General features: G+C 38.8%; 1 protein-coding gene across 2 annotated transcripts in view; it reads left to right on the forward strand.

The window, feature by feature from the left end:
* LOC138749449 (proton-coupled folate transporter-like) overlaps positions 1-10,618 on the forward strand; it is a 52,591-nt gene that overhangs the window by 33,824 nt on the left and 8,149 nt on the right. The window contains exons 6-7 of one of the 2 annotated variants that reach the window (XR_011348648.1): positions 93-193; positions 3,980-4,162. The gene's annotated coding sequence lies outside the window, so the exon portion shown is untranslated. Of the gene's footprint in view, positions 1-92; positions 194-3,979; positions 4,163-10,618 lie in introns of those variants that run through there. The other variant, XR_011348649.1, reaches the window with a different exon arrangement.

Raw genomic sequence — 10,618 nt, forward strand, 5'->3', positions numbered from 1 at the left:
AGATCTGCCCATAGGTGAGGCTGGCGCGCGATTGGTCCCAGGTCACGTGGATGGGCCTTCATTCATTCTCTCCCTCTTTCTGCTGTATGGAGACCATCACTGAATTCCAAGCTACAGGCCATAGGCAGCTCTGGAGTGCCAACTGCAATGGGCCCATCCAGCACCTCAAGCCTTAGGCGATACTGGAGACAAGGTACATTTAATATACTTATTAGTTGTAATGAATTTATTCTTTATTAGTGTGCTGTGCCTGCCAGAGATAGAGAGGGGTGGTGTGTACTGTGTGTTTAACCTTTAAGTTCCCAATAGGAAATTAAGAATGTTTAGAGATGATTTATTTGCACCTGATGTGCACTTTTCAGGATGGCACAGTGGATGTAGCAGTGAGCGTAATGCTGATACAGCACCAATGATCAGGGCCAGGGTTTGAATCTCGCTCTGTCTTTAAGGAGTTTGCATGTTCTCTCCCTATCTGTGTGGGTTTTCCCTGGGGGCTCTGGTTTCCTCCCACCATTTGAAATGTGCTAGGGCTGAAGGTCAATTGGATGTGTGAGAAACAGAAGTACCTTCACAGATTTCGCTCGAGACAAAAATTGAGAACAAAGAACATTTATTGTACAACAGTGCAAAGTTGGGTGCTTCCCCTTACCCTGGGAATACACACAACTTTTATACAGTTCATTTCAGTGTAGAGGTACCCTCCCCCCCTAACATTCTTCTGCCTCCATGGATTGGTTTGGCATTTGGTAATTCTGTCTGCCTATGTGCAGTTTCTGTAAACTTAAAAGACCATGGGGTATCCTGTCTGGGTCCCATTATGTCATTGTCTTTATTCATGAATCTGCCTTTGTCCTTATTCACACATCTCAACCCCCAGGACTTACTAATTTGCAGAACTTGCTAATTCTGTCTATCACTATAAGACCCTATTCTATTATACTTGCCTAACCCTTCCTCATACTCTTATTGGAATTCATCCCTACTCAGCACTTACTTAACTTCCTCTAGTCTAGTCCAGTTATTCCTTATTTCATTCATACTAGCTTTACTTCCTATATTCTATTATCTCTCACAATCCACACTTTTTCTTTTGCTACGCTTAGTAAATTCTCAACTGGAAGCTTGGTCTTTTTTCCCAGCGAGTCAGCAAACGAACTGCAATCTCAGCATCATCAGATGGAGATTGGGAAACATACATCCTTTGGGTTGTAGTGATCTGACGAAGGTTCCATTGAATTAAACACTGCACACAAGTCATGAGGCAGGGAAGTATCATGATGGCTAAAATAACGAGTCCAACTGCTATAAGGGCTGTGTGTATCCACCTCCAGTCACCAGTAAAAAGTTCAACCGCCTGACCATTGTGACCATTGTCATCAATTGATCTTCCATAAACGCTGCCCTCAGCATCCAACAAGTAATTGAGAGCCAGGTGGTTTTAATAAGCAGTAGCTCGTATCTGTCGTTGTTTTTCAGCCAATAAATCCAAGGCAGTCGCTGTCTGTTTGGTGATAATCTCCAAAACTGCCTGGCATCTGATTAAACGGTTTAAATGCCAAACAGCTGTGGTATTCTGGAGCAGCTTGAGCTGTTTACAACTGGAATCCCCCTTATAGTGATGGCCTTTAGCCTTCCAAATGTATTCGTGACCCAAAGGATGATTTACAAGATGCCAAGTTGGGGAGGCGTTTATTGTTACCTAACCTGTGAGTAGCAGCTTGTCTGCGAGCATTAGCATATATACCCCCTTTATCCCTACTCCAGGTATAGCCCTGACTAATGTTCTGCCTATCATTTTCCCACCATCTTCTTTGTACCATATTTTTAGCATCCATCTTTTTAATATCTGTAGAGGCCGGGACGCAAACCCAATCCACTCCCCTAGGGCAGTTCTGTTTCCCTGGTCCATGTTGGGATCGTAATTTAAACCATACTAAATAAGGTACCCCACTATGAATACATTCTATACCTGTGCCCTGTCTGCATTCTAAAGGTAAACTTGTCCATTCCTCAAAGTAATTATCACCTCTGCTGCCCCTATTCCAGGAGGACTTTTTTTTTCTTTTTTTTAAATTTTTTTATTTTTCACACCATAAACCACATTGACCATGATACATACATTTTCCTTTTCAAATATATAGTGTCATTTTCTCCCTCCCTCCTCCCATCCCACCTTCCCTACCTCCCCCCCATCCATTTAAAGTACAGAATCTAAGATATATTAAACCAGTCAAACAATGTTGTCACTCAATAAAAATAAACAAGAAGCTCCACTGAGTCAATTCTTTTCATTTCATTCTCCTTCTGTCATTTTAGGTGGCAGATGTCCCTGGTAGGTTTTCTCCATTGTGTTTCATGTATGACTCCCATATTTGTTCAAATATTGTAATATTATTTCTTAAATTATGTTATTTTTTCTAATGGAATACATTTATTCATTTCTATATACCATTGTTGTATTCTCAAATTATCTTCCAATTTCCAGGTTGACATAATACATTTTTTTGCTACGGCTAGAGCTATCTTAACAAATCTTTTTTGTGCACCATCCAAATCAAGTCCAAATTCTTTGTTTTTTATGTTACTTAGGAGGAAGATCTCTGGGTTTTTTTGGTATATTGTTTTCTGTAATTTTATTTAATATCTGGTTTAGATCTTCCCAAAATTTTTCTACTTTCTCACATGTCCAGATTGCGTGAATTGTTCCCATTTCTTTTTTACAACGAAAATATCTGTCAGATACTGTTGGGTCCAGTTTATTTAACTTTTGAAGTGTAATGTATAGCCTGTGTATCCAGTTATATTGTATCATACGTAACCTCGTATTTATTGTATTTCTCATCGTTCCAGAGCATAACTTCTCCCATGTTTCCTTTTTTATCTTTATATTTAAATCTTGTTCTCATTTTTGTTTAGTTTTACCATTTGTTTCCTCATTCTCCTTTTCTTGCAGTTTAATATAGATATTTGTAATAAATCTTTTGATTATCATTGTATCTGTAATCACATATTCAAAGTTACTTCCCTCTGGTAACCTCAGACTACTTCCTAATTTGTCCTTCAAGTAGGATCTCAATTGGTAATATGCCAGCACTGTATCTTGAGTTATATTGTATTTATCTTTCATTTGTTCAAAGGATAATAATCTATTTCCTGAAAAACAATTTTCTATTCTTTTGATCCCTTTTTTCTCCCATTCTCTAAAGGAAAGGTTATCTATTGTAAAAGGGAGTAACTTATTTTGCGTCAATATTAGTTTTGGTAATTGATAATTTGTTTTATTCCTTTCTACATGAATCTTTTTCCAAATATTGAGTAGATGATGTAATATTGGAGAACTTTTATGTTGTACCAATTTTTCATCCCATTTATATAATGTGTTCAGGTATCTTTTCCCCTATTTTATCTAATTCTAATCTAGTCCAATCTGGCTTTTCCCTTGTTTGATTAAAAATCTGATAGGTATCTTAATTGTGCGGCTCTATAATAATTTTTAAAGTTTGGCAGTTGTAAGCCTCCTTGTTTATACCATTCTGTTAATTTATCTAGTGCTATCCATGGTTTCCCCCCTTTCCATAAAAAATTTCCTTATTATTTTCTTTAACTCCTTGAAGAATTTTTCTGTCAAGTGTATTGGCAATGCCTGAAATAGGTATAATATCCTTGGGAAAATGTTCATTTTAATACAGTTTATCCTTCCTATTAGTGTTAGTGGTAAATCTTTCCAATGCTCTAAATTGTCCTGTAATTTTTTCATTAGTGGATAATAATTGAGTTTATATAGATGGCAGAGATTTTTATTTATTTGTATACCTAGGTAACTTATTGCTTGCATTTGCCATCTGAATGGTGATTCCTTCCTAAATTTTGAGAAATCCGCATTATTCATTGGCATTGCTTCACTTTTATTTACGTTAATCTTGTAACCCGACACTTCTCCAGATTCCTTCAATTTCTTATATAATTCTTTTATTGATAGTTCTGGTTCTGTTAAGTATATTGACCACCGCCAGTGGGCTGATAACGCCTCAAACCGTGCATCTTGGCGCCTCACAGTTTGGCGGGCAGCAGCCTCCTTTGAAGAAGACCGCAGAGCCTACCTCACTGACAAAAGGCAAAGGAGGAAAAACCCAACACCCAACCCCAACCAACCAATTTTCCCTTGCAACCGCTGCAATCGTGTCTGCCTGTCCCGCATCGGACTGGTCAGCCACAAACGAGCCTGCAGCTGACGTGGACTTTTTACCCCCTCCATAAATCTTCGTCCGCGAAGCCAAGCCAAAGAAGAAAGAAGTATACTATAACATCATCCGCAAATAAACTGATTTTATATTCCTTGTCTTTTATTTTTATCCCTTTTATATTATTTTCTGTTCTTATCAATTCTGCTAGTGGTTCTATAGCTAACGCGAACAATAAGGGTGATAGTGGGCATCCCTGCCGTGTTGACCTGCTTAAGTTAAATTGCTTTGATATATATCCATTTACTGTCACTTTTGCCAATGGCCCCTTATATAATGCTTTAATCCGATTAATATACTTCTCTGGTAAACTGAATGGCGCTTTACTCCCTTCTACTGCATGAATTAAGTTAATAAATTTACAAATATTGTCTGTTGTGTGTCTTTTTTTAATAAATCCAGTTTGGTCTAGATTTACAATTTTCGGTACATACTCTGCTAATCTGTTTGCTAATAGTTTAGCTATTATCTTATAATCTGTGTTATGTAAAGATATTGGTCTATATGATGCTGGTGCGAGTGGATCTTTCCCTTGCTTTGGTATTACTGTAATTATTGCTGTTTTACATGAATCTGGTAAGCTTTGTGTTTTATCAATCTGGTTGATTACTTCCAGGAGGGGAGGAATTAATAAATCTTTAAATGTTTTATAGAATTCTATTGGGAATCCATCCTCTCCAGGTGTTTTATTATTTGGTAATTTTTAAATTATCTCTTGTATTTCTACTATTTCAAATGGTTCTGTTAATTTATTTTGTTTCTCTATTTGTAATTTTGGTCGTTCAGTTTTGGTTAAAAATTCATCTATTTTCCCTTCTTTCCCTTCGTTTTCAGTTTGGTATAATTGTTCATAGAATTCTCTAAAGTTTTCCTTGATCTCCGTTGGATTATATGTGATTTGTTTGTCTTTTTTCCTTGATGCCAATACCATTTTCTTAGCTTGTTCTGTCTTAAGCTGCCTTGCTAGAATTTTGTGCGTTTTTTCCCCTAATTCATAATATTTCTGTTTTGTCTTCATTATGTTCTTCTCCACCTTATATGTTTGTAGTGTTTCATATTTTATTTTTTTTATCTGCCAATTCTCTTCTTTTAGTTGTATCTTCCTTCATTGCTAATTCTTTTTCTATATTTACTATTTCCCTTTCCAACTGCTCTGTTTCCTGATTATAGTCCTTCTTCATCTTGGTTACATAACTTATTATTTGCCCTCTAATGAACGCTTTCATTGCATCCCATAGTATGAACTTATCTTTCACTGATTCCGTATTTTAATTTGTCTTTCAATTAATTCTCTAAAATCCTGCCTTTTGAGTAACATGGAGTTTAATCTCCATCTATACATTCTTGGAGGGATGTCCTCTAACTCTATTGTCAATATCAAGGGTGAATGGTCCGATAATATTCTAGCTTTATATTCTGTTTTTCTTACTCTATCTTGCATACGAGCTGATAACAGAAATGGGTCTATTCTTGAGTATGTTTTATGTCTACCTGAATAATATGAATATTCCTTTTCCTTTGGGTGTTGTTTCCTCCATATATCCAAAAGTTGCATTTCTTGCATCGATTTAATTATAAATTTGGTCACTTTGTTCTTTCTGTTAATTTTTTTCCCAGTTTTATCCATATTTGAATCCAAATTAAGGTTGAAATCCCCTCCTATTAATATGTTCCCTTGCGTATCTGCTATCTTCAAAAAAATATCTTGCATAATCTTTTGATCTTCCTCGTTAGGTGAATATCCGAATATATCTGAATACTCGGAATATATCTGACATTTTATCATTTCATATCTCCCTGCTGGATCTATTATTTCCTCTTCTATTTTAATTGGTACATTTTTACTGATTAATATAGCTACTCCTCTTTCTTTTGAATTATACGACGCTGCTGTTACATGTCCTACCCAATCTCTCTTTAATTTCTTGTGCTCCAATTCAGTTAAATGTGTTTCTTTCACAAATGCTATATCAATTTTTTCTTTTTTCAGTAAATTTAGCAGTTTCTTCCTTTTGATTTGGTTATGTATTCTGTTAATATTTAAAGTCATATAGTTCAACGTAGCCATTTCATACTTTGTTTATCTTCTCTTTACGTTTCTCCATCATCACCTTTCCTTCTTATCCATTTCTGCTTTCTTGTTTTGAACACTTTATAAGACAACATTGATAAAACATCAAACATTTTCCTTATTCTCCTATTTAAAACTTCTTTAACCCCATTCTCCCCTCCCCCTCCTGAGTTGCCCTTTATCCCTTGTCGGGCAACCACATCTCCCCTCTCCATTTGGATTTGCGAATTCACTCGCAAGCGTCAACTGATTTTGGAGTGACCGTAACTCCTCCCCACCCAGCCCCCCCGGGAAAAGATTTCAATTTTCATATGTAACAAAGGTCACTCTTTTAATTCCCTTCTTATTCCCTCTATTCCCTTTCATTCCCTTATTAATTCTTATCTATACTCTATATATTTTCCTCTAAATACGGATACATTCATGTATGCACACTATATATGTACACACATATACCCCTTTACACACATACATATAGATCGTGGTCATTTTTACTCTCATTACATGTCTTCATCTCTCTGCTTGTTTTGTAGTTGTTCTGCAAATTTTCATGCTTCCTCTGGATCCGAGAATAGTCTGTTTTGTTGCCCTGGAATAACTATTTTAAGTACCGCTGGGTACTTTAACATAAATTTATATCCTTTTTTCCATAAGATAATTTTTGCTGTATTGAACTCCTTCCTCTTCTTCAGGAGTTCAAAACTTATGTCTGGATAGAAAAATTTTTTTTGACCTTTGTATTCCAGTGGCTTTTTGTCCTCTCTTACTTTCTTCATTGCTTTCTCCAATATATTTTCTCTTGTTGTATATCTTAAAAATTTTACTAAAATGGATCTTGGTTTTTGCTGCGGTTGTGGTTTCAGGGCTAAAGTTCTATGTGCCCTCTCTATTTCCATTTCTTCCTGTAATTCTGGTCTTCCTAGGACCCTGGGGATCCAATCTTTTATAAATTCTCTCATATTCTTGCCTTCTTCATCTTCCTTAAGGCCCACTATCTATATATTATTTCTTCTATTATAGTTTTCCATTATATCTATCTTCTGAGCTAACAGCTCATGTGCCTCTTTAACTTTTTTATTAGAATCTTCTAATTTCTCTTTTAAGTCCTCTACTTCCATTTCTACGATTATTTCTCGTTCTTCCACATTATCCACTCTTTTTCCTATCTCTGATATGACCATTTCTATTTTATTCATTCTTTCTTCTGCATTCTTAATTCTTTTTATCTCATTAAATTCTTGTAATTGCCATTCTTTCACTGATTCCATATATTCTTTAAAAAAAGATACATCCATTGTCTTGCCTTTCTCCTCTTCTTCCACTTCTTTCTGTTCTTCTTCTTCCTCTGGGTTGACCATCTGTTGTTTCCTTGTTTTCTTTTTACCCTCTTCTTTCTTGTTCTCGTTATTGTCTGTGTTCTGCACCTGTTGCTGTGCTGCAGGTGTCTCTCTCAGCTGTGGAGATCGACTCTGCAGCTGTTCCCCCCTCCCGTCAGTGTGGTTTTTTTCATGCGCGGATGCGCACTTTTACTCGGCTCTGCGAGCCATTTTTGTAGTCCCGAGCCCGGGACTTCCACTGACCTGAGGGAGCGGGCCTCTCTCTCCGCGGCGGGCCTCCTCGGACAGGTAAGGCCTTCACCTTCTTCTTCCGACGTTCTTTCTTCCCGTTGTTTTCGACTTTTCTCTCTTCGCTGCCATTTTCTTCTCACCTTTATTTTTACTTTGTTTTAAATTTTAATCTTGTACCTTTGTGTTTTGTGCGTTTTTTTTAAAACTTTTCCGGAGAGGGCTGGAATTCCCTGACCGGCCACTACTCGATCACGTGACTCCTCCTCCCCAGGAGGACTTAATACATTGTGTACAATTGGGTGGTTTCCCAAAAATTGGGAACCAGCAGAAAAACAATACAACAAATAATAAAAATAACATTACAGCACTTTTTCCCGGCGTAGTGTAACTTTCAGACCAGAAGGATGCGAGACTGCATGCCAGGTGGAGGGTATATTATCAACGTCTTTAGTCCGTGGATTAGCTTGTTTAATGCGTTGTATGTGAGTCCACCCCTTTTCTTTTGTTCGCACTGCAGTGTCTGTAATCAGAAGTACACAATAAGGGCCGTCCCATATCAGTTTTAGTTTATGGTCTTGCCACGTTTTTACATATACCCAATCACCAGGTTTAATAGAATGAATAGGATAGTCCAGGGGTGAGTAGAAAGTCCCTGTAAATATTTAGATATGTACTGGTCATTAGCCTCAGGGGTAGGGGTATCAGTGTGGAATCCCATGTAAGGAAGACCAAACATCATTTCATATGGTGAGACAGCAAGGTCCTTACGAGGAGCTGTGCGAGTCCAAATTAAAGTTAAGGGTAAGCATTTAATCCAGGAGAGGCCAGTTTCCTCAAGAAGTCGAGTGAGTTGATTTTTCAGGGTCTGATTCATCCGTTCAACATGGCCTGAACTCTGGGGGTGCCATGGGGTATGTAACTGCCAATCTATTCCTAGGATTTTACACACACCCTGGAGTACCTGAGAGGTAAAATGTGTACCTCGATCTGAGTCAATGGTTTGAATAATGCCATAACGCGGAATAACAGACTCTAGTAATATCTGGATAACGGTGCTAGCACGATCATTAGGGGTCGGGAAAGCCTCAACCCATCGAGTAAAATGATCCACCATCACCAGGAGGTATTTATAGACCCCTATCTTAGGTAATTCCATGAAGTCAATCTGTATTCGTTGAAACGGGCGTACGGCTATATTGCGACCGCCAGGCATTACCTGGCGCATGACTTTCTTATTCACTCGCTGGCAGATTGGGCACCCCCGAGTACTTTGCTTGGCTCTGGTGTATATTCCTGAGCAATTAAAAGACCGTACAAAAGCATTAACAAGTGCCTGTGTTCCCCAATGTGTCTGCTGGTGGAGCTGATCAATAAATCTCATGAGCCAAGGCTTTGTTCAGTACTTGGCGTCCCTCTGCCGTCCACCACAACCCATCGGCAGTTTGACGCATTCCCTGGTCTTTCATATAAACCTCCTCTTCCCGTGAAAAGATGGGAGTCTTTTGAACCTCATGTGGGGTGGGGAGTAACAGCTGGATGTCTATTTTTTCTGTGAGTGCAGCCTGTTTGGCAGGGAAGAGAGTGTGGTAGGGAAGTAGCTCCGGTATTGGAGTTGCTTGTGCCTGATATGCTTGCTGGCTCCTTTATAGTTTTTGTCTTCTACCCTGTAGAAGACCGACGGCCACTGGATTTGGAGTCTTTCCTGTGAATGTCTGTACAGTTGTCTAGTAGTAATTAAGTATAGTTTGACGTCATCCCCTGTTTGTCTCCTGTATGTTAATTAAAGTTACGTATGAGTGTAACACTTGTGTCCACACTCATCTCTGTGAACCCACTGAACCTGATACTTACCCAACACAGGGTGGGGGAAATCAACGGTAGTGTGCACAGGAATGGGGGGGAGGGAGCAGAGTGTTGGGAAAGATTCCCCCCCCCCCCCCCAAACCTTGTCTTATGGGACCCTCTTTTCCCCCTTCCCTCTCACCTCAACTCAGGGCTCACTCCCCAAAGCATCAGCTGGCTGTTTCTCCCCACGGATGCTGCCTGCACCACTTCGGCAGCTCGAGGCTGCAGCTTTTGGGTTTCTGTTCCTCATTCTCCATGTCCTGGTGGATTGCTCAAACTTCTGTCCCAGTGGCGCCAGTCCTCTGAATCCCAAAATGGCCACTCCCATTGAACATTACAGCATAGAAACCGGCCCCTTCAGCCCTTCTTGTCTGCGCTGAACCAATTTTCTGCCCAGTCCCACTGACCTGCACCCAGTCCATAGCCCTCTGTACCCCTCCCATTATGTACCTGTCCAAAGTCTTGTCAAATTTTTCAGCTCATTCCACACTCTCACCACTCTCTGAAGTTCCCCCTCATGTTTCATAGAATGTTACAGCACAGAAAACAGCCATTCAACCCTTCTGATCTGTGCTGGCCAATAAAACTAGCTAGTCCCACTGACCTACTCTCATTTCATAACCCTCCAGACCATGCCTATCCATGTATTTATCCAATTTATTTTTAAAACTCAAGATTGAATCTGCATTCACTACATTAGATGGCAGCTCATTCCACACTCCTACCACTTTCTAGTGAAAACATTTTCCCCTAATGATCCCCTTGTACCTCTTCCATTTCAGCCTAAAGCTGTGACCTCTTGTATTTATCTCCCCCAATTTAAGTGGAAACATCCTACTCACTTCTACTCTGTATCTATACCCCTCATAATCTTATAAACCTCTGTCAAGTCT

Source organism: Narcine bancroftii, chromosome 14, assembly GCF_036971445.1.
Source record: "Narcine bancroftii isolate sNarBan1 chromosome 14, sNarBan1.hap1, whole genome shotgun sequence".
NCBI lineage: Eukaryota > Metazoa > Chordata > Chondrichthyes > Torpediniformes > Narcinidae > Narcine > Narcine bancroftii.